The 21,920-nt window shown below is 36.5% G+C and overlaps 1 protein-coding gene across 2 annotated transcripts in view; it reads left to right on the top strand.

The window, feature by feature from the left end:
- The window catches only part of LOC150102896 (thymidine kinase, cytosolic-like), a 224,501-nt gene that overhangs the window by 41,788 nt on the left and 160,793 nt on the right, over nucleotides 1–21,920 (top strand). The gene's annotated exons all lie outside the window — the stretch shown is intronic.

Here is a 21,920-nt window from a genome sequence, read left to right as displayed (position 1 = left end):
TTTTTAAGAAACAAAATTGTTATCATAAAAACAAAACATTCTTAGAATGATCAATATTAAAATAAATACGGCTGGATACACCGAATAAAATTTTTTAAAAAATTGTATATTGCCAGCTGTTTACAATTTTGCAGCGAGAGCAGGCTAAATGCTTGCCTCCAGAATCTAAAGTGAAACGGTGAACGGTTTTTATGCGCAGAAACGAATTTTGTACAAAACATTTGTTGCTACGTAACCAGTCATATGGTACTGTAAAAACTCGATTGTAGCTTAAATATTCCAAAGCACATTACATTCGATTGTTTACTTAGGTTAAGTCCCATGTGAATATTGTAAAAATAAACTGTCTCTGTATGGTTTGTTTTAGATGTTATTGTAAATAACACTCTGGAAGTTAACTGTATATACTGCTTTAATAAGAATATGTTAGAGTGTTAAAAACAAAGGCAATGTTTATATCGCCGAAGCTGCATGTAATAGATCTACATGACGGCATTAGAAAGATTGTTATTAAAATTTGTTTGTATAAGAAAGGCTTGCAGGCTCTAAGTGTAAACATCTGCTAAGTCAGTCAGAAAGGTTCAAACAACTTTCCGATGGCTGGCAACTTACAATTAAAAGAAAGCAGAGGAGAACAAAAGGCGTGCCGAACTTGAAACTTAAGATGAAAGAATCATACTGATTCTTTGGGGGTTGCCCAACTTCATGCAAGGTCTCAGAGGAGGTATAATAAAAAGGGACTGAAGCAAACAGAAGGGGCTGCACGGATCCAGAGATTGCTGCAGAAGTAGAGGGGGCCAGGTTCCAGAGACGTCCACAGAGAGACAAGAGAGGCTGCCCGGTTCCAGATGCTGTCAAAGAGGAGGCAGCTCGGTTCCAGACGTTGCCAAAGAGAGACAGAGCTGCTCAGTTCCAGACATCGTCAGAGAGCATCCCAGATTCAGACGTTGGTTGAGAGAGGAGTTTTCCGCTTCCAGAAAGGAGCTTCTCAGTTTGAGATGTCACTAGAGAGAAACGACTTCTAGGCCACAGACAGGGCTTTCAAATTGTCGAAAGGAAGTCCCAAATGCCGTAGAAGAGAAAAGTTTCCAGTCCAGAGAGATCCTGATTGGCAGGTGACAACAGTTTCATTTTTCTTGGAGGCAGCATTTTCAGTTTCTTAGAGGTGGTAATTCTAGCTATTTGAGACGGCAGTTGTCCAGGCATTTTTGGCGAGCCCAAGTAGAGGAGAAAAAGTGAGGCAAATTTCCCGAAGTACCTTCGCTCGTAAGTTTTTCTTTTCGCCGTGGGAGAATAACATTTTTCCGGAACTGTACGAGTCCTGCTACATTCCCAATTGATATAGCCAAAGCCAAAATTCCAGATGAAGATCTGAGATGAAGGAATTGCCATAGAACTTTTAGTGAAAGACTTTTAACTAATTGTGAGATACAGAGCCTTTGTAAGTTCAAAACTTTTATATAATTCCTCTTATAGTTGTATTAGAAAGACTTTTAAGATATATGTTTAATGTTTAATAGGTTAAGAAGTATCCTTAAGAGAATCAATTAGAAGTTGATATCAAATTTGTAAAGATAACTTAACAGAGAGATTTAGGTAACCTCTTTGCAAGTAAGCTTGGAGTTTAATAAGTAAAATTTGTAAACTGAGAGTAGATAACATTTTGTGTTAAAGAAAGTATTTTAAAGTTGAAGAAAAAGGTTCTAAATTTTGCTAAAGAGTTTTTATAGAAGGATAGAGAAAGCAATCTCCCTAATGTTTAAATTCATGTACATTTTGTAGTAATGTAAATAAATGTTATTTGACTTTCTTGTAAACATAGCACGTAATAATATAAACAAGAGAGATTCTGAGAGAGGGAAAGCGTGCACAGCTACATTAGAATAACTGAGAATAAAGTATAAAGTAAAGAAAAAAGACATCACAAGTAATTAATAGAAATTACAAGTATACAAAGTTAAAATAATAATAAAATTTTGTAATGTTGCAGTAATGACAGGATAGCAACAGTAGATTTATAACAGTACGCATCTCAATAGACTACTGACAGTAGCGCAGTGCAGACTATTGTTTCATCTCTGTGTCGTGTTGTGTAATAATTTCTTGTGGGTATAAAATAGAAATGGAATCAAAAATTAAAAAAAGTTATCTGGTGCACAAAATCGTAAGCGTCATGCTGCAAAAGAAGCAGATATTAAGAAACAAACTGGGGCTCTTAATAAATTTGTTAAAATATTAAAATATTCTGATCCAGAATGTAACCAACTCGATACATCAGAAATCAGAGTTGACGAACCGTGCACATCATCCAGTTTGAATGAAAGTACTATTACAACTGTTGAACAAGATAACAAGACGCAGGATTTAAGAGAAAAACAGTTAGGAGAAGATTTGGTTGTAGTTGACCATGAAACTAACACATTGTTAGTCTGTAAATTTAGAAGATCCAGCTGAATGGGGAAATATTGATGAAAAATTACGAGTTGTTTTAATTGAAATGGGGCCTGTTCAAAAGAAAAATATAATATATCCCAGAGATACATTATGGTCGTAAATTTGGCGACACGTATTATAATAGAAAAATGGAAAACAGGGAGCTCGTGCTAAGAACATGGCTCATTTATTTCTAAACTTTAAATTCTGTTTTTTGCTTTTGTTGCAAACTTTCACACCTACTGAATCAAGTAGTCTTGTAGACGGTTATGACGATTGGAGAAATGTAAGTACAACTTTGCATAGACATGAGACTAGTTTAGCTCACATGAAAAATTTCTTAAAATGGAACTTGATAAAAATTTAAAAAACAAAACTACAATTGATTGCCAGACTCAAAGCATGTATGAAATGGAAAAGAAACATTGGACAAGTGTTTTAGCCAAAATTTAGCTTTTCGCGGATCATCTGATAAATTATATGAAAGGAATAACGGCAATTTTTTAAAATTAGTCGAACTGTTTGCGAAGCTTGATCCCGTTATGGAAAATCATGTTGAAAGGGCCCTACAAAGAAACAGTAGAGTACACTATTTGAGTAAAGACAGTCAAAATGAAATATTGGAAACTTTAAGTAATGCAATCAGGGATACAATTTTATTATCAATTTGAAAATCTAAATATTATTCCATAATTTTAGACTGCACACCTGATGCAAGTAAAACAGAACAAATGACCATTATTATTCGCTTTGTTTCCTGTGACAATGGAATTGTCAAGATCAGGGAAATATCAGATTCCACAGGACATGGTTTATGTGCAACAATAGTGGGACAACTGAAAAAACGGAATATTCCCATTGAAGACATGCGAGGTCAAGGGTATGACAATGAGGCAAATATGAAAGGGAAAAAATATGGGCTCCAAAATTTGCTTTTGAACAAAAATCCTCGAGCTTTTTACGTGCCTTGTGCTGCTTATACTCTAAATTTAATCATTAACGATGCAGCCAAAGTGAATGCAGATACAATTAGTTTCTTTGCAATTATTCAAGAAATATATAATTTCTTTTAATTCTCTTACAAACGTTGGGCATTCCTTTTAAAGTTCGTAAAAAATTTAACATTGAAAGAGCCATCAGAAACGTGATGGGAAAGTAAAATTAATGCAATCCGCCCTCTACGATATCAGTTAGGAGAAATTTACGATGCATTTTTTGAAATTTTAAATAATGAAAATTTTAATAAAGAAACTCAGCATGAAGCACAAATATTATGTGCTAAAATGAAGGACTACAAATTTATTCGTTCTGTTATAATTTGGCATGATTTACTTAACAGAATAAAGCCTGTAAGTAAAATGCTTCAAGACAAAAATATGAACATTACACTTGCTTTAGAATCTATCGAAAACTTAAAAATATTCTTACAAGAGTATCGATCAGATACAAATTTTAAAGACGTTCTAAAAACGGCAAAAGAACTGAGTGAAGAGGTGGATGGAGAACAAGAATTTAAAACTGGTATGGAAGTTCAACGATGAAAGAAGACACGCCAATTTGACTACGAGCATCATGACGAAACATCACAATCGCCAGAAGATAAATTTAGAGTGAATTTGTTTTATACACTTCTAGACGTTGCAATTTGTTCGTTAATAGAACATTTTGAAGAACTAAAAACATATGATAATTTCAATTTATTGTATAGATTACTACAAATTAATAACAAAGATTTACGAAAAAATTGTGACGATTTAGAGATTCTCTTGATGGACGGCGACAATAAAGACGTAAATGCAATACAACTATATGACGAGTTATGTGCTTTCCGGGATATTTTTCGAGAGGATAATTTAAATATTCAAAACCCTTTCGATATTCTTAATTTTATTGTGTCCAATAATTTATCTTTCCCTAACTTTTCAATTGCTTTAAGAATACTATTAACCTTACCTGTTAGTGTAGCAAGCAGTGAATGTTCCTTTTCCAAGTTGAAATTGATTAAAACCTACTTAAGAACAAGTATGTCACAAAAAAGGCTTGTTAGTTTGGCATTAATAGCTATTGAAAATCATGTATGTGTGGAATTAGACGTTAAGACCATTATTTCTAATTTGGTGAATATGACATCAAGAACCCTAAAATTTTAATAAAAAAAATTTCAAGTATATTTATGTAATTTAGTTTATTTTCTGTTATTCTGTAAAGATTTTATTTTTTGAATACTTATATTAATATTAATAAAATGTTCTAATTATTATTTCTGAATTATTTTCTCATCTATCCTGAGTTTCTTTTATTTTCCTAAAAGATAGTTTCACTTATAAAAATTATTAAAAAATTTTTCCAACTTACTAAGAATTTAGTAAAATGCAAGAATTTTTTAAACTTTAGTTCAAATAAATTTTAACTTTAATTAAAATTCATTTTAATTTTGTTAGCGATTCGGGTCGGTGAGAAGGCTATAATCCCTGTATCATTATATTCAACGATTAAAGTGAAGTGGCTTTATCAAAATTTGCTTTAACTTTTGAGAATAACTTTTGAGAATTTTTTGAATATTCAGGTTTTTAATGATTATCCTGCCTAGTCAACACCCCCGGTTCGTTATATTTAGCGAACCAACCTGTGGCTGTTCTGTCAAAATTTATTTAAGAAATTTCAAATAATTTAAATTTTTATTATCATAAAAGAACCACACATGCCTGGATCGTTACAGGGGCGCTTAGATAGACATTGCATGCGGGGCAGCAAAGACCCTAGCACCGGCTCTGGAAATCAGGTGACTTATTTAGCGAACCAACCTGTGGCTGTTCTGTCAAAATTTATTTAAGAAATTTCAAATAATTTAAATTTTTATTATCATACAAGAACCACACATGCCTGGATCGTTACAGGGGTGCTTAGATAGACATTGCATGCGGGGGCAGCAAAGACCCTAGCGCCGGCTCTGGAAATCAGGTGACTTAATTATGCAGAAATATTTTTGTTTCAATCTTGAAATGAAGGTGGAAGGATAGAAAATTTTTCTGATCTGTTCTTTCTTCTCTCCTTGATATAGGAATGATTTCTGGAATGATTGTTTTACTTTTAGCATGTTGTAGGGACACTTAAAGTGTAAGTGATTAAAATTGCATTCAGCTATGAAATCCTAGGAACAAATAGTACAAACTTTTCTTTTGTTGATGTATTGTTTATCTTGGCATCTGATTTTTCTTGTGCAATATCACAAATATATCACAAATATTAATTGAATGACAACATCATTGAAGATATTTATTATTATCATCTTTTTGCCCTCCTTGGATTCACAAGGCTCATTGTGGGAGGTCAACACTACTCAATACAAAGTCTATCGTCTATCTTACAACTAATGCATTCCATGATCTCACTATTTCCTTTTGTAAATTCCAGGGATGGCTCCCTTCTCCTTGATCCTTCCTCTCATTCTACCATACGAAAAATCTCCTGAGTGTTAATCTGATAATAACCCTTCAAAAGCTTAAATGCTTCAGTCATACCTCCCTTCCTTTGTCTTCTGTCCACCAAACTCTGCATTCTTCATACTTGCAGGCTATCTTCATAATCAACATTGTACAGGCCTGATATCATTTTTGTTATCCATCTCTCCAGGCATCATCTCCTTCTAATCTTGATGACCACATCTGAGCCCAGAAATCCAGATGTGGTCTGATCAAATCCTTTATACAACAGGACTACCACTTAATCTTTCATAGTCAATGTCCTCCTCAGCATTGCAGCAATTCTCTGAGATGTCTTCACAACCTATGCAATATATCCTCTGAACTTCAAATTTTTATCTACAATTGCCCCCAGGATTACTTACTTCCTCATAAATCTGTGGATTCCAAATTTTAAAATCTTACATTTAGTTGCATTAAATTGAGATCTCCATTCATTTGCCAACTTTTTCAGCTATTTCAAATACTCTTGAAGAGCCCAAAACATCAACTCTGCTACTAAATAACCTTCCCAAGTTTCACATTATCTGCAAACAACTGACCATATCCCTGTAGTCCTGTGACAATGTAATTCACATAAAGATTGAAGAGTAATGGTCCCAGTACTGAACCCTGTAAAACTCCACTTGTTACTTTCCTACTCACTGATACTGCTGCTCCCCCATATATAACTCCCTGATATCTGTCAGGAAGCCACTTACTAATCCAATCCAATAACTTGATATTCAAACCCTTAAAAAAAAAAAATTGTTGTGTGGTACCTTGTCAAATTAAAAAATCCTCCAAAAAATGACAATGTATGCCTTATCCTCATCCATTGCTGTTGTTACTCTGTTTTAATGCCTAACCTAACCTAACCTAACCTCACCAGATTACTAAAACAAGAGTGCCTTTCAACAAATCCTTGCTGGCTTGCATAAATAATATTGTCCTTATCTTCCCTATTCTATATGCAAATTAATTTCCCTAAAATCTTAACAACTACAGAAGAATTACAAACAGGCCTATAGTTTGATACATCCATTCTACCAAAACTTTTATTCAATGGCCATTTTATCCTCCTTCCACTGTCCAGAAACCTGTCCTGTTGCAAGATATTCATTAAACAGTCAAGTTAATGGCACAGTCAGTTCCACCTTACATTCCCTTAAAACACATGAATTCCATTTAGCATCCCCTGGCTTACTGACATGTAACCTACTCAGTATTCAGACCACATCCTCTTTATTCACTTCTAACACTTCACCACATGTTATCCTTCTAGGAATAAAGTGTCCTCTATTAGAATGGAACACTCTAATAAAGTAATCATTAAATAGCTCAACTATGTCATCGCCATTGTCACTTGAGTTCCATCTCCATTCAGCAAAGTAATCTGTCCACTGTCATTTTCCCTCCTACTTGCCAGCCACATAATGAAAAAACTTCTGGATTCTTCTTGGATTTCAGCACTAGTCTCCTCTCATATTCTAATTTTTCTCTCTTTATAGTACTAGTCGCTTTCCTGACTTGAGCTTATATTCCTCATGCAAATGTTCTCCACTTCTGTCTTTATATGTTTTGCATAATTCTTTTTTCATCTGCAAAATCTCTTATTTCTCTTGTCATCCATTTAACTCCAAATTGCTTTATCTTCTTCACTCGAGGTATATAATCTGCTATTGCTGTCAACAATTTTTTCTTAAATATCTTCCTGGCACTACCGATCTCCTCTTTGTTCAAATTCTTTTATCCATTGTACTTCTACAAACTAGTTTCTAAGCATGCGATAGTCACCTGTCTTATAATTCCACATAAACTCCTTCTGCATTGAAGGAGTGCCTCTACATGCCCATTCATCCTCCAACTCAGGACTACATGGTCACTTTCAGATCTTTGGATGCTATGACCAAGTTTAAAACTCTCAGTCCTGGTGTTCTCTCTCTCTCTGACATGCTGCCTAATACAATTGTCCCTCAAGAAATCTAAAAATTCAGATCCCTTATTACTTCATTCTGTCTCTTCTGTCCAGTTATATTGCTATAATTGAAGTCCCTCCCCATAATGAACACTCACTTTGTACTTATACTTACCAAACTAATTGCCTGAACATTTCTCACTCATCACTATCTATATTCCCTGATACATAGCAACATCCCCACTAAACATCTATCAAAACCATTACTGTCATTTCCACTGTGATTCTTCACCCTGAGAGGGCACAATTTATCTCTGATTATGAGTAACACTCTGCCACCACCACATTTGTTTACTACCCTGCCAAAACATGCTGTACCCTTCGATTTCTATTCCTGTTAGAACATCCTCTCAGTAATGAAGTTTCATTGACCTGGAATCTTGGTAAGACTGAATCAATCAGTGCCACAAGCTCATTCTTGTTATTCCTAATGCTCCTAGCATTTCTATAAAACCACACTGTCAGTATTCTTATAGCCATTATTACTTCCCCAATACTTCACCTGGCTCTGCAGTAAAGTGTACACCCTTTCATTTTTCAAGCCATTATCACCATGAGGCCATCCCTGCTGCATTCCACCTGTCCAATTCAAGTTTCCTCTGAACTGACACACTCACTTGTCCAGAAAATAAGTCTCTCCAAATGCCTGCATACTTCTCTATTCAAGTGTATCCCATGTCTTGCATATAGCTAGGGGGTGATAGTGGATAAGGATCTAAAATTTAGGGGACACATCGCCAAAATTGTGAAGACAACACAAAGACTTCTGGGAATGATGCGGAGGACACTGACATATAGAAGTAGGGAGATTCTTGTTCTGTTGCATAAGGCTTTGATTAGGCCACACATGGACTATTGTGCCCAGATTTGGTCACCTGGTTTTCAGAAGGATGAAGAGATGTTGGAAAGGGTCCAAAGGCGACTGACTAAGGTAGTTTCTGACCTCTGGAATGTTGAGTATGAGGAAAGATTGAAAAGATGTAATTTGCAGAGTCTAGTGGAGAGAAGGAAGAGGGGAGATATGATAGAGACCTACAAGTTGGTAAGGGGTTGTTATAGGATCAGTGGTGGAGGAGTTCTACAGAGAATAGTGGGAAATCAGGGGAGAACCAGAGGTCATCCCTGGAAACTGTATAAAGAGGGTGTGAGTAGGGGAGTGAGAGGCAGGTTTTTTTCTTGCAGAGTTGTGAATGATTGGAATGCCTTGCCTGAGAGTGTGGTGTCTGCAAGGAGTTTGAATGTGTTTAAGACGCGGTATGATGAGATGTGTGTGAGATAAAAGGACCTCCTAGATGAGTCTTTGACTCCATGAGGTCTTGTTTAATAATAATAATAATAATAATAGCTCTCTTCTATCCTCAAATGTACTCCATTCATCTACATATTTCAGTCATTTCTTCCAACACATTCTCGCTGTTATCTCATTCATTATCACTCCTCTTCTTCTCCACTCCCCATTACTATACTGGGGCAACACACTCCCAATCTTTTCTCAGGCACATTTCTGCTGCACTATCCCCAACATCAATCATAAATCTCAGGCTACGTGACTACTTCTCATGCCATTTGTACCATCATTACTATCATATCCTCTACATTTTCACCCTATTTCACTGCCATTGCTGCACTCTATCATTCCATCAGGAAAGTACTCCTCTGACAATCTACTATGCACACCCTGAATCATCTAATCTCCATACATGATACTATGAACAGATTCATTCATCCTTCTCTTACTGGCATCCTTGATTCTTACTGCTTCAAATCTCTCTCACTCCAACCCCCTCCTTTCTTCTCCAACTTTCCCACCTTTCTTTCATCTCTCTAACCTTGATCCACACTAACTTTTTCCAGTTTCCTCTCTTCCCCTGTCTCTTCCATTCTCTCCCTCTTGTCTCACTACCCTTGTTCCTCTCGCACTAGTCAATTTGTCCATCCTAGTAATATCTTTATTCACCCTCCTCAACTCAGTCTTCATTCCTTAGATCTGCTTTTTCAGCAGTTCTGTTTTTATCTCTCTCTCTCTCTCTCTCCACACATTCTGCTTTCATTTTATATTCACACACATAATCATGGCCATCATACAAACCATCTCTGTCTACTACACTGCCCAAGCTTAAATCCATGTGTATGTCTTTAATAGTCTCCCCACCCTCTAACATACTACTGGTATCAGCAAATGGAATTTCACCCATTTCTGAAGCACTATCTCTGCTGCCGCTAAATCCCGAGATCAAGATACTTATGTCTTTCAGCACCTCCCACCGCCTACATTTCATGCACACACACATATTCCCGTCCTGCACCTGTTACATTTTTAAACAGTGGGATACATACACAGGCAATGACAATCAAGGAAAAGAAGGAGTAGCCATAGTATTCAACACAAAATACGAGGCTAATCTTCTTGAATGGCAGTCAGTCTCAAGTAGAGTGATGTGGGCAAATATGAGAATGGGGAACTGGACAATGAGACTTATTTGTGCCTATGGTCCCACAGAAGGTTCTACTAAGGTAGAAGTGGAGGAATTTTTTGAGGCTTTAGAAAAAGCAACTGACACAATGAAAAAGGAAAAGTTGGTCCTTGTTGGGGATCTAAATAGTAGAGTAGGAAATGATTGTGAGACATACAAAAATATTTTGGGAAAATTTGGAGAAAAGAGCAAAGCTAATAATAATGGCAAATATCTGTTGGATTTCTGCTCAGGACATGGACTGGTTATTACTAACACCATGTTCCAACATAAAAATGTGCACAAATTCACATGGAGAGAAGAGGCTAGGAATAAGAAAACTCATTGACTATGTTATTGTTGATAGTGATGTTTTCTCTATGGTGCAGGACACCAGAGTGTACAGAGGATTTGAAATTGGAAGTGATCACTATTTAGACTTGAACAGGATAAAATTGAATTTCATATTGAAAAGAATAACATGTAAGAAAGTTTTAAAGCGAATAAAAGTTGAGCAGCTCTCAGATGTGAACTGTAGACTAAAATACACAAAGATTATTGAAGAAAAAATGAAAGAGTTTGAGAACAGGAATCAAACCTTGGAGATTCAGTGGCAAACTATGAAGAAAACATTGATTGATTCTGCCAGAGAGGCATGTGGTGAGGTTGTGTGCAAGGATAAAAAAATCAGAACTCCCTGGTGGACACAGGAAGTTAAAGAGGCAGTGAAGGAAAAGAAGAAAGCATATCAAAAGTTCCTGGCAAATAAGTCAGCTTTTACTCTTACAGAATACAGAGACAAATGTAAGAAAGCTAAACAGTGTGTAAAACTAGCTAAACAAAAGTGATGGGAGGACTTTGGCAAGAATATAGAAAATAAATATCAAGAAGGTGGCAAAATATTCTGGAGGTTGTTGAAGAAGCTTAGGAATGGAGGAAAGAGTGCTGTAAAAGGAATTAGAGATGATAAAGGTGAAATGAAAACAGGAGAAAAAGATATCCTTGAAGTATGGAGTAATTACTTTGAAAAACTGCTAAATGAAACAAGCAGTGATGACAGCACAGTGATAAAAAACACTGACCAGGCATGCAGTCAGGAATGCATATCCATACTTGAAGTAGAAAAAGCCATCAAAGGCTTGAAATGTGGAAAGGCAGCAGGAGTAGATGATATTCGACCAGAAATGCTGAAGTATGGTGGTATAAGAGTCTTACAGTGGCTGCACTGCATAGTTCAGAAAGCCTGGGCAGAGGGACGAATTCCCGATGATTGGAGTAGAGCTCTCGTAGTACCCATATATAAAAAGGGAAATAAAACTGAATGTGAGAATTACAAAGGTATTTCCCTACTGAGTGTTCCTGGCAAGATCTATGCAAGTATACTTGAGAAACGGTTGAGAAGAATTGTGGAAGAAAAGCTTGGTGAAGAACAAGCTGGATTCAGGCCAAATAGAGGCTGTCAGGATCAGATCTTCACTTTACGACAAATAGTCGAGAAAGCATGGGAATATAACAAAGATCTGTATTTAAGTTTTGTCGATTTGGAAAAGGCATATGACAAGGTGCCAAGAGAGAAGCTATTCAATACGCTGCAGTTATATGGTGTCATTGGGGCATTATATCAAGCAATACTTAGTCTTTATTTGAGTTGTATGTCAGCAGTTAGAATTGAAGGAAGTAACGGAAGATGGTTTAATGTTAAATCTGGTGTGTGACAAGGATGTACATTATCCCCTCTGTTATTCATTATCTATATGGATCACATTATGAAGGAATGTGGTATTAAACCTGATATCAAAATTGGAGATGTTAATGTCAGCTCTTTGCTTTATGCGGATGATGTTATACTTCTAAATAAATCCGCTACAAGTCTGCAAGATTCTCTGACTAAATTGAATAGCTGTTGTAATAGATATGGTATGAAGGTCAGCAATAAAAAGACAAAGACAATGAAAATAGGCAGAATCATTGAAAATGTCAACTGTGTTGTGAATGGAGAACCTGTGGAACAAGTAAAACATTTCAGCTACTTAGGCACAATTTTTACTGAAGATGGTAAACTAAATATAGAAATAGACAACGGAATCAGCAAAGCTGGTATCGTGGGAAGTCAATTGAATAAATTCATATGGAATAAGAAAGAAATTAGTCGGAACACTAAATTAGCTGTATACAAGACTGTGTTCAAACCAATTTTAACTTATGGATCTGAGAGCTGGGTCAGAAGTAAAACACTTGACCAAAGACTAGAGACCGCAGATATGAGAGTTCTGAGAAAGATTAGAGGCGTGAACAGATGGCATCAATGGCAATATCATATTAAAAACGAGGATATTAGGAAAGAACTTGACATTGTCAGCATCCAGGAATGCGTTAGCAGAGCTAATCTCAGATGGTATGGTCACTTAAATAGAATGGGAGAGGAAAGATTAGCAAAACAAGTGTTCTCTGCCTGGTTGGCAGGAAAACGACCCAGAGGAAGACCAAGATATAGGTGGATTGATACGGTACAAAGTGCCTTAGACGATAGAAATATAAGATCTGATAATGTTGGAGTCTTGACAAATAACAGACTGATTTGGAGGAAAATTGTAGATAGGAAGTTAGTAATGATGTAATTTTTTCATGTAGTACTGTCATATCCTGTACACCCCTTGAGGGTACATGGCAGGAATTTGATGATGATGATGATGGGATACATACATACTGCACGTAGCAAGTAACAGCATCAAGAATGCTACAATTAATGTAGTCTTTAAATGGTGGTGGGCTGAACGACGTGTTCAGCCCAAGATTGCTACATGATTGCTACCATGTTGAATGCAGTCAATACAATACTGAGACATTACAATCCTAATAAAAGACCAGTCAAACACAGCAATAAGAATTGTCAGTTTAAATAGTACAGACATAAAAACTAGTATCAGTAATGAAATAAACACAGTAATATCTTTCCTTACTATTAATACTTATCTTGTTTTAACAACTCACGTCAACCAGCTTAACTCAAACACACAAATTATGAATTCAATTATTATATGAAATATAATTGAATTCATTTGAATTTAATCATTTGAAATATAATAGCAAAGCTATTATATTTCAAAGCGGTCTGCCAAAATACATGGTTTAATTTGGAATAACATAATAGAAAGTCTCTCACCTGTATTTGTGATCTCATTTTCAGTTTTATTGCAGAAGGAAGCTTGTAGCTAGAGAGGGATAAATTGTTAACAAGAATGTTTAAAGCAAGAAAAAGAAGAGGGAGATGAATAAAAGAAGTATGCTGGAGGGAAGCTTAAGTGGAGGTGTGTGTGTGAGAGAGAGAAAGAGAGAATTGAAAAGAAAGGAGAAAGCAATGCATTGAGGAAACAGAAAAACTTTAATATAATGGAATCATGCCATATACATCTTTGACCAAGATTAATGAATGATGAAGATAGAGGGAAAGGTTATAGGAAGCTGCATTTTAATGCAAAGTGGGTACCAAAGGGTGGGGTTTGAGGTATGGGCTGTTATTCCAGAAAATAGTAACATCATAACAACGATTCCATGAAAGGTCATGTAAATTTCAGCTTTCCTTGAGTGTCTTAGCCCAGTTGCCTATCATCACCAACTGATTTCTTTTTATATAAATTAATCCACTTCATGTTCTTATAGGGCAGTTAATCCTGTCTGTATAGTCTGCTATGTCAGTTATGTTTATTCTCAGAGAAATAAACTGTCACCTCTGTATGAGACCAATGAATTCACCTTCAGTTCATTATTCCATGTGGAGGACAAAATGTGCATTATCCATCATCATCATCATTATCATCAAATTCCTGCCATGTACCCTCAAGGGGTGTACAGGATATGACAGTACTACATGAAAAAATTACATCATTACTAACTTCCTATCTACAAATTTCCTCCAAATCAGTCTGTTACTTGTCAAGACTCCAACATTATCAGATCTTATATTTCTATCGTCTAAGGCACTTTGTACAGCATCAATCCACCTATATGTTGGTCTTCCTCTGGGTCGTTTTCCTGCCAACCTGGCAGAGAACACTTGTTTTGCTAATCTTTCCTCTCCCATTCTATTTAAGTGACCATACCATCTGAGATTAGCTCTGCTAACACATTCCTGGATGCTGACAATGTCAAGTTCTTTCCTAATATCCTCGTTTTTAATATGATATTGCCATTGATGCCATCTGTTCACACCTCTAATCTTTCTCAGAACTCTCATATCTGCGGTCTCTAGTCTTTGGTCAAGTGTTTTACTTCTGACCCAGCTCTCAGATCCATAAGTTAAAACTGGTTTGAACACTGTCTTGTATACAGCTAATTTAGTGTTCCGACTAATTTCTTTCTTATTCCATATGAATTTATTCAATTGACTTCCCACGATACCAGCTTTGCTGATTCTGTTGTCTATTTCTATATTTAGTTTACCATCTTCAGTAAAAATTGTGCCTAAGTAGCTGAAATGTTTTACTTGTTCCACAGGTTCTCCATTCACAACACAGTTGACATTTTCAATGATTCTGCCTATTTTCATTGTCTTTGTCTTTTTATTGCTGACCTTCATACCATATCTATTACAACAGCTATTCAATTTAGTCAGAGAATCTTGCAGACTTGTAGCGGATTTATTTAGAAGTATAACATCATCTGCATAAAGCAAAGAGCTGACATTAACATCTCCAATTTTGATATCAGGTTTAATACCACATTCCTTCATAATGTGATCCATATAGATAATGAATAACAGAGGGGATAATGTACATCCTTGTCTCACACCAGATTTAACATTAAACCATCTTCCTGTACTTCCTTCAATTCTAACTGCTGACTCACAACTCAAATAAAGACTAAGTATTGCTTGATATAATGCCCCATTGACACCATATAACTGCAGCGTATTGAATAGCTTCTCTCTTGGCACCTTGTCATATGCCTTTTCCAGATCGACAAAACTTAAATACAGATCTTTGTTATATTCCCATGCTTTCTCGACTATTTGTCGTAAAGTGAAGATCTGATCCTGACAGCCTCTATTTGGCCTGAATCCAGCTTGTTCTTCACCAAGCTTTCCTTCCACAATTCTTCTCAACCGTTTCTCAAGTATACTTGCATAGATCTTGCCAGGAACACTCAGTAGGGAAATACCTTTGTAATTCTCACATTCAGTTTTATTTCCCTTTTTATATATGGGTACTACGAGAGCTCTACTCCAATCATCGGGAATTCGTCCCTCTGCCCAGGCTTTCTGAACTATGCAGTGCAGCCACTGTAAGACTCTTATACCACCATACTTCAGCATTTCTGGTCGAATATCATCTACTCCTGCTGCCTTTCCACATTTCAAGCCTTTGATGGCTTTTTCTACTTCAAGTATGGATATGTATTCCTGACTGCATGCCTGGTAAGTGTTTTTTATCACTGTGCTGTCATCACTGCTTGTTTCATTTAGCAGTTTTTCAAAGTAATTACTCCATACTTCAAGGATATCTTTTTCTCCTGTTTTCATTTCACCTTTATCATCTCTGATTCCTTTTACAGCTCTCTTTCCTCCATTCCTAAGCTTCTTCAACAACCTCCAGAATATTTTGCCACCTTCTTGATATTTATTTTCTATATTCTTGCCAAAGTCCTCCCATCACTTTTGTTTAGCTAGTTTTACACACTGTTTAGCTTTCTTACATTTGTCTCTGTATTCTGTAAGAGTAAAAGCTGACTTATTTGCCAGGAACTTTTGATATGCTTTTTTCTTTTCCTTCACTGCCTCTTTAACTTCCTGTGTCCACCAGGGAGTTCTGATTTTTTTATCCTTGCACACAACCTCACCACATGCCTCTCTGGCAGAATCAATCAATGTTTCCTTCAGAGTTTGCCACTGAATCTCCAAGGTTTGATTCCTGTTCTCAAACTCTTTCATTTTCTTTTCAATAATATTTCTGTATTTTAGTCTACAGTTCACATCTGAGAGTTGCTCAACTTTTATTCGCTTTAAAACTTTCTTACATGTTATTCTTTTCAATATGAAATTCAATTTTATCCTGCTCAAGACTATATAGTGATCACTTCCAATTTCAAATCCTGTGTACACTCTGGTGTCCTGCACCAGGGAGAAAACATCACTATCAACAATAACATAGTCAATGAGACTTTTCTTATTCCTAGCCTCTTCTCTCCATGTGAATTTGTGCACATTTTTATGTTGGAACATGGTGTTAGTAATAACCAGTCCATGTCCTGAGCAGAAATCCAACAGATATTTGCCATTATTATTAGCTTTGCTCTTTTCTCCAAATTTTCCCAAAATATTTTTGTATGTCTCGCAATCATTTCCTACTCTGCTATTTAGATCCCCAACAAGGACCAACTTTTCCTTTTTCGTTGTGTCAGTTGCTTTTTCTAAAGCCTCAAAAAATTCCTCCACTTCTACCTTAGTAGAACCTTCTGTGGGACCATAGGCACAAATAAGTCTCATTGTTCAGTTACCCATTCTCATATTTGCCCACATTACTCTACTTGAGACTGACTGCCATTCAAGAAGATTAGCCTCGTATTTTGTGTTGAATACTATGGCTACTCCTTCTTTTACTTGATTGTCATTGCCTGAATATAACATTTTGTATTTATTGCTCAGAAAGATCTCACCAGTTTTGGTCTTTTCTGTTTCAGTCACCCCTATTATGTCGATCTGGTACTTATCTAATTCCTCAGCTAGCTCCATTTCTTTGCCATTCAGGCTTCTTACGTTGATAGTACCGATCTTTAACTCTGGTGATGTTGAGTTGGGGTGTGTTTTCAGATTTGTTCCAGTAGCTGACTTTTCGCTGTTCGCCCTGGTTCCCTGGCGAAAACAACGGGGGCCTTGTTTAACCGGGCGACGCCCCATCCGGCATGAAATTTTGTCATGTTGTACCATCATTTTTTATTTTGGTTTAACCAATAAGAATACAATTTGGTTGGCTAAATCCCAAATTGCCAGCCCATCCTCGTTCGTTCAGTATCAAAGTAGATACCCAACAGGGTGCACCACGAGAAGGTGAGGATTGGACATTAGGTCAGAAGCCCTGGTCGGTTCTCCGCATTCCTTTAAAGGCTATGTGGAGGTCTCCTCTCAGTTATACAGCTTTGACCCTTAAGCACCCCCTTGTGCATTATCCTTATGTTATATGTTTAGAGGACTCATTTTTCGTTTCCAGGGGCCAAGCAGGAAACTGGAGCATTTCTTCTTATTATTATTACACAAGACCTCATGGAGTCAAAGACTCATCTGGGAGGTCCTTTTATCACACACACATCTCATCACACTGTGTCTTAAACACACTTAAACTCCTTGCAGACACCACACTCTCAGGCAAGGCATTCCAATCATTCACAACTCTGCACGAAAAAACCTGCCTCTCACTCCCCTACTCACACCCTCTTTATACAGTTTCCAGGGATGACCTCTGGTTCTCCCCTGATCTCCCACTATTCTCTGTAGAACTTCTCCATCATTAATCTTATAACAACCTCTTACCAACTTGTAGGTCTCTATCATATCTCCCCTCTTCCTTCTCTCCACCAGACTCTGCAAATTACATCTTCTCAAATCTTCTCAATCTTTCCTCATACTCAACATTCCAGAGGTCAGAAACTACCTTAGTCAGTTGCCTTTGGACCCTTTCCAACATCTCTTCATCCTTCTGACAACCCGGGCACAATAGTCCATGTGTGGCCTAATAAAAGCCTTATACAACGGAATAAGAATCTCCCTACTTCTACACGTCAGTGTCCTCCGCATCATTCCCAGAAGTCTTTGTGTTGTCTTCACAATTTTGGCGTTGTCCCCTAAATGTTAGATCCTTATCCACTATCACCCCCAGGTCTCTTATTTCCTCTACCTCCAACAATATATTTTCACCAAGCATAAATTCTGCATCCCATCTTTGTTTTCCAAATTTTAAAACCTTACATTTTGCAACATTGAACTCACATCCCTATTTGCTTGCCCAATCACTCAATTTATTCAAGTCTTCTTGCAAGGCCACATCATCTTCACTACTCTTTATGGTTCGTACCAACTTTGTATCATCTGCAAACAACTGAATATCTCCATCCAAATCTTCGCCAATATCATTAATATAAAAGTTAAATAGTAATGGCCCTAAAACAGACCCCTGAGGCACTCCACTAGTGACTTTCCTTTTCCTGGATATAGCACCCCCATACACAACTTGTTGATACCTATCGGATAGCCAGTCTCCAATCCAATGCACTAATCTAATATCCAACCCCATCTGCTCTAGTTTGACTGTCAACTTATCATGAGGTATTCTATCAAAAGCTTTTGCGAAATCCAAATATATTACTGTGTATCCTTCTCCTCTGTCCAAGGAAATTTGATTTGTGAAAGATTGTGAATTATTCTGCTTGCTTGATTTCAGACATATGTTTATCTTTGATTGCATATATTGAAAAATTACTTGTTTCTTTTAGCTTGGAAAAAAGGAATTGCCTCCACCCACACCCAAATATCACTGTGTATAATGAAATGCTTTGGATAGATTTTGCATAAATTGCTTCATTGATTATCCCTAGTGCACACTTTAATGTGTGTGCGTGCATGCAGACGCATGAGTGAAACTGTGAACATTTCTCTCTCACTGATGCTTTTTTTTTACTTATTAATTTACAGCCTAATAAATCAGATTATTATTTATCTAAAACATTATTATCAGTAAATGTCAAAATGAATCACCACGAAACCAAAGGTATAACAAAAGAACTGGTTGGCTGAGTGGTTAGCGTACCTACTCTCACCAACAGACTGCATGTTCGAATCCTGCCTTGGTATGGATGTTTGTGATTGCCTTTAGGTGGGAGATGAATTTTATCACCTTTATAACATTTTATAATACTTCAGATCATCTCCTTTCTTATTGGAGACCTGAAGCAGCTTGAAAAGTTCCATATTTGGTCTGTAGGACAGGGTTTCTGGACTATGTAAAAAAATTAATTAAAAAGTATATAACAAAAATATAAAATTGACAAAAATAGGTGGAGAAAAATATCCTTAGTCCACCCGCAGTATGAAATTTACTATAAGTTTGCAAATAACCTTTCGTGGGTGAAAGCCACATTAAACTAATAAAATCACAAAGACATTATTATTATTATTATTATTATGGGTATCTCCATGGAGTCAGTAGACTCATCGCAGGAGACCCAAACTAGCAAAACAATATCTGTCATATCTCTTCTTGAATTCATTTACAGACGAGGAGCTCACAACTAAGTCAGGCAATGAATTCCACTCGTTCACCACCCTCCAGGCAAAAAACCTTGTTCTGACACCTTTGTTAACCACACTCTTCTTTTATTTCCAGAGATGACCTCTTGTTCTTCCATCACTATCACACAGCTGAAACATTTCCCCTGCATCAATCCTATAAAAACCTTTTAGTAATTTGAATGTTTCTATCATATCCCCTCTTCTTCGCCTATCAACCAATCTCTGCAATCCACAAGCTCTCAATCTATCAACGTAGGGAGCATTTTTTATATCACTCACCAACTTGGTCACTCTTCTCTGAACCCTCTCCACAGCCTTCTCATCTCCAAGGAATCCAGGTGACCAGACCTGAGCACAGTAATCCAAATGTGGAAGTATCAATGCTTTATAAAGAGGAATAATAACTTCTTTATCTCTGGATGTCAGTGTGTTCCTCAACAACCAAGTAATCCTATGTGCAATCTTGGACACCTTAGCAATGTGTCCTCTGAACTTCATCTCCCTATCTACCAATACCCCTAAGTCCCTAGCCTCATCAATCTCTTGGAGTACCTTTCCATCGATGTAGTACACAGCTGGTAATCTTTTAATCCCAAAATGCATGACTTTACACTTTTCCACATTGAACTGACATCCATTTTCTTTTGCCCATTTTACCAGCTTATTTAAATCCTCCTGCAAACTTTCAACATCAGCTTGATTTTTTATTGCACTACACAACTTTGCATCATCAGCAAACAACTGAATATCTCCCTTTAAGCCATTTCCTATATCATTTATATACAAATTAAACAACATTGGCCCAACTTTACATTAATAATTAAAATGTGTTTTGGTAGTTGATAGGGCTTTTTATTAATTGGGGAGTGTACCTACATGTCAGAATCTTGAAGTTTTATATCATCAGTACACAAGACGTCACAAAACCAAACCTTATAACACAAATAGTGGCATCTGTAGACAAGCGATTAAGAATCTGTAGATGGAGGGGAAAAAATAGGTATAAGGAAAGCATTTTCCAATGAACAGATACCACATTTACTCGAATATAACTCACACTTTTTTCTAAAATTAAAGTTAAAAAATCATGGTGCGAGATATAAGCAGGAATTTTTAGAAGCTAAAGTTTTTCAAGAAAAAACTAAATTGATAAAACTGAGAACTTTTATTGTTAAAAGACCATAAGATTTAACGATAACAAATACAAAGAGCCAACAAGTTTCACTAGCCACTGTCTAGCATTTTTAAGGCTGTGCTGGTGTGAAAACAAATGCATCAAGTTACACGAAAACATACACTTTAGTAACTGTTAGGCCATTACGTTTGATAATTCGTGTTTGACGGCGTGCATGCGTTCGAATGCTTCGGTCAGAATCTGGTAGATGACCACGTGTTGTGTAGTTTTTCGCATATTGTAGTTCTGTTGAGCTGAGAGAATTGATGAGATATTTCCAAATGTTTTTAAGAATAGCACCTTGATTTCTATTTAAATTATTGCCTGTGCGTAGCACCACTGCTGCTTCTTTGAAAGTTCTGTGTTGTAGTCATTCTCGATGTAAGGCATAGAACTGTTTTTCCAATCTATAACGTGATTTGATGATGAGAAATGATGAGCTTAACCAGATGTGATGATTCTATTGTGATTGACATCCCCCATGTGTTCCTTCTGTCTTATTTCAAAACTTCTAGAAGTCTGTCCAATGTAAGAAAGGCCAGACGTGGATGGAATTTCATATACTCCAGGAAATTTGAAGAAAGGTGCCTCATCTTTGGGAGATCTTAAGACTTGTCTGATCGTGGTAGTTGGTTTAAAAACTACTCTGATGTTATGAGCTTTTAACATTCTCGCCAATTTTGTGGAAACTGAATTAATATATGGAATGACAGCTGTGGACACATATTGGGACTTTTTTCCACATTGTTGGGGGTTGTCTTTAAAAAGCAGTTTGTTTAAAATGTTAGAAGGGCATCCATTCAGAGATAGAGTGTTAGCTATTTGTGACAGTTCTCTCTGTACATCTACTTTCGAAATAGACCTTAAGGCTCTATTATGGAGCATATGAATGATGCTGTGTTTTTGTGACCTATGATGGTTAGACGAGTAATGTAGATATCTACCTGTATATGTGGGTTTCTTGTAAATGGACAGTTGGACATTGTTATCTTCTCTTCTCACTATTATGTCAAGAAAGGGTAGTTATTTGTTCTTTTCCAGTTTCATAGTGAATTTGATCTTATTATGTAGTGAGTTGATTTTATTAAGAAACATGAGAAGGTTTTCCATGGTATCTTTCCAGATGATGAACATGTCATTGACA

Source organism: Typopeltis vanoorti, chromosome 9, assembly GCF_054136105.1.
Source record: "Typopeltis vanoorti isolate ZY-2024b chromosome 9, IOZ_Tvanoo_1.0, whole genome shotgun sequence".
Classification (NCBI taxonomy): Eukaryota; Metazoa; Arthropoda; class Arachnida; order Uropygi; family Thelyphonidae; genus Typopeltis; species Typopeltis vanoorti.
Note: the sequence above shows the minus strand (reverse complement) of the source record. Positions and strands in the feature narration are given on the sequence as shown.